The 3,756-nt window shown below is 52.8% G+C and overlaps 1 pseudogene; it reads left to right on the top strand.

Annotated features, from left to right (window-relative positions):
- The first annotated feature begins 375 nt into the window (after nt 1–375).
- On the top strand, nt 376–1,473 carry LOC125121934 (calpain-15-like; annotated as a pseudogene).
- The last annotated feature ends 2,283 nt before the right edge of the window (nt 1,474–3,756 follow it).

Consider the following 3,756-nt stretch of genomic DNA (forward strand, 5'->3'; position numbering starts at 1 on the left):
AGAAGTAGCTAAAATTCCTTTATAGGGGCAGTTCCATTTTAACAATAGCTGGTCTCAAGGGGACTCCACTTTCCAGGTTTGAACAACTTGGCCCCTGGGGTCTATTTGAAGGGACTGCCCCTTCTGCTGTATTTTTAGTTGGAGCTGGCAGTGCCTTGTGGGCATAATCCTGGATGGCCTTCTCAATTGTCCTAGATTAATAGATTGTTATAGATTAATAATATATCTCAGGGTCTGGTTCACTTCCTTATCTAGAATGTAACTAGTAAGAAAAGACCTCCCACCACCAGCCCTTCCAGCCCTGACTTCACCACTTGGTCACGAGCAAAGTACATGTTCAGGACCGACCCCCCCTCCCCTGCCCCAGTACACACCATGCAGATGCTCCAAGCTGCGCCAGCTTCCAGCAGCCGGGCATTGCAGGTCCGCTCCACTAACCCTTTCAAGGGGCCTGTTGACACTGACCTCATCTGGGCTAAAATGCTGAGTTCTAAGAAGGCTGGGTCCCTCGTGGGTGCCTCCTGTGGAACAGCACCATGAAGGTAGATGATGGTGCCTAGGAGAGCCTGGGCCTGCACCCACACCATGCCTACTACATCCTGGATGTGTGTGACATCCAGGGCTCCGGACCCTTGCAGATCTGGAATGGCAGCTGGTCAGACAAGCAGCCCCACTGGCCAGGGCATCTTCAGAGCGAGCTAATGCCACATGGCAGCAGCAAGGGCATCTTCTGGATGGAGTACAGTAACTTCATCAGGTATTTTCACTCCGTGGACATCTGTAAGGTGCACTCGGATTGCCAGGAGGCACAGGTACAGGGCCGTTTCCCCAGCTCAGCCAGTGGGCCGGTGGACGACACAGCCCTCACAGTGCTGGAGCTCGAGTCCCTGGAGTTCGCCCTCTTCCAGGAAGGCAGCAGGTGTGCAGATTCAGTGGACAGCCACCTCCTAGACCTGTGCGTCCTGGTGTTCCGGGCATCCTTCAACAGCGGCGGCCACCTGAGCCTGGGCTGCCTGCTGGCCTGAAGCAAGATCACCGTCAAGAAGTTAGTTGACTGTGATGTGACGCTAGAGCCCAACAGCTACACTATGGTGTGCTCCCTCAACAGGAGTTTTCCTGGGGCACCCTGGAGCCGACTGGCCATCATCCTGCTCACAGAAAGCAGGGGTGAGTGGCACGAGGGTCATGAGGGCATGGCCTGCTGCTACCTGATGCCCAGCTGGGCAGGGTTCATCATGGTTGTGGAGAGCCGGCACCCCAAGTCTTACCTGCATGTGTGACTGCTCAAACAGCTACAACGTGGTGTCCCCCAGGGCAGGCTGCACACCCAGGACAGTGTGCTCCATCACCCACCGTCTGGCCCACTGGAAGGCAGCCCAGGTCCTCCTCAGCGACAGAACGACCTCCAGGGGAAGCCACAGACCCCCACTCAAACCCGAGGTCACCGGCCCGCATGGTCCCCATTCACTGTGACTACCCTGCCCCCACCTGCCTGTCCCCACACACACTTTACTGGTAAGACCCCAACACGGGGCGCTTGAACCAGAATCTCAGGGATTGCCAGGGGTGGGGGTGGTGTCCCCTGGGCCTTCCTCCCTGCCCCTCCCGCCTGTCCAGGGCCTCCCAGCCACCAAGCAGAACACCTCAAAATGGCCTCTAGCCCTAGGGGCTGTGTGCCAGCTCTTCTAACCAGCCCACCTGGTGGTCTGGCTCAGACTGCCAGAGCCAAGGTGAGGCACCAAGATTTCTATTCCCAAAACCAAATCTAGGCCATTCAGAGGCCTGGACCCCAGGGTGAGAGCAGGGACCACCCCCTTTGTGGGGTATGAGGTCAGGAGCATTTTTCCCCAGGTTGCCCCCAGAACTCATCTTACCCCCAACCCCTCATGAGGAAAGCCGAGGTCCCTGGAGTCCCAGCAATGTGTCCCAGGAGGCAGGTGCCTGGCGACCTTGGGCTCAAGCAGAGGTGAGAGGGACACTATGCAATCCCCATGCCTTCCTGGGGATGGGCCGGTGGGTCAGGTGGGCCCAGGCCAGCCCTGTGCTTGATGAGGTGGGTTGTCCTCAACACCACCTGCCCTCTGCTGGGAAGAAGAGTCCAAGAGAAATCCTGGGCCCACCCTGTCCAGGCACATGCAGGTGTGGCCCATCCCAGCCCCACCCACCTCAGAAGCCCAGTGTTCTTCCTGTGGCTACTCAGCCCTGAGTTCTGTGCCTGCCTGAGGATGACCAAGGCCCCTGCCAGCAGGGCCCTGGGTTGGGCGGGGGGTGTTGCACCTGGAGACATTAGACACCGCCCCCCCACCCCCACCCCCGCTTGGGCCTCCTTTATGCTCCTCCTTTTACTCTGAGCTGAGTATTTTTAACCCTGTATATACGGCAGCTCTTGTGAGACAGAGACTATTTTATCAGTTGTCCCGTAGGATGTCTCCGTGGGTGTTTGCAGACTCAGCCTCCGACAGACCAAATAAAAATATTTTGCTTTAAGGGAAAAAACAAAAAAAAAGACACACCCCCCACCATAGGTCATTTCAAGTGGGCCCAGCCTCAGACCACTCCTGGGGGCTACACAAACACAGTAGGAAGCAGGTTGGTCCAGGGCTTATGAGTCTCTTAGCAGAGCTTTGCCAAGGTTTTCTTTAAAGTATGGTTCATTTCCTCCACCTTCCCTGAGGGGTGGGCGTGCCAAGAAGTATGCGGCTAGTAGTCTATCCCTAGACCATAGTGAGCCCCTGTGTGATTCTGGCTCTGCCGGAGGGCACTTTATCACACTGGAGGGATATTGGAAGTCCAAAGCAAGGAATTATTTCTTTTTTTAAACAAAGATATCCGGAGTTCCCATCGTGGCTCAGTGGAAATGAATCCGACTAGCATCCATAAGGATGCAGGTTCAACCCCTGGCCTTGCTCTGTGGGTTAAGGATCTGGCGTTGCCATGAGCTGTGGTGTAGGTCGCAGAAGTGGTTTGGATCTGGTGTGGCTGTGGCATAGGCTGTCAACTGCAGCTCTTGATTCGACCCCTAGCCTGGGAACCTTCATATGCCATGAGCGTGGCTCTAAAAAGACCAAAAATAAAATAAAATGATGTTTAGTTGATTCACAATATTGGGTTGGTTTCTTCTGTACAGCAAAGTGATTCAGTTATACATATGTGTGTGTTATTTTTCATATTCTTTCCATTATGGTTTATCACAGGATATTAAATGTAGTTCCCTATGCTATACAGTAACACTTTGTTGTTTATCCAGTCTGTATGTAAGAGCTTGCGTCTGCTAACCTCAAGTTCCCAGTCCATCCCTCCCCTACCTCTCTCCTCCTTGGCAACCACAAGTCTGTTCTCTGTGTCTGTGAGTCTGTTTGTTAGATAAGTTCACTTGTGCTTTATTTTATTTTACTTAAGATTTTTCTTTTTTCTATTATAGCTGATTTCAGTGTTCTGTCACTTTCTGCTGTATAGCAAAACGATGCAGACACACACACACACACACTTTTTTTTTTCTCACATTATCCTCCATCATGTTCCATCACAAGTGGTTGGGTATAGTTCCCTGTGCAGTACAGCAGGACCTCATTGCTTATCCACTCCAAATGCAATAGTTTGCATCTACTAACCCCAAACTCCCAGTCCATCCCACTCCATCCTCCTCCCCCTTGGCAACCACAAGTCTGTTCTCCAAGTGCATGGGTTTTTTCCTTCTCTGTAGATAGGTTCCTTTGTGCCATATATTAGACTCCAGATATCATATAGTATTTGTAT

The sequence above is a fragment of the Phacochoerus africanus genome, chromosome 3 (genome assembly GCF_016906955.1).
Source record: "Phacochoerus africanus isolate WHEZ1 chromosome 3, ROS_Pafr_v1, whole genome shotgun sequence".
Lineage (NCBI taxonomy): Eukaryota > Metazoa > Chordata > Mammalia > Artiodactyla > Suidae > Phacochoerus > Phacochoerus africanus.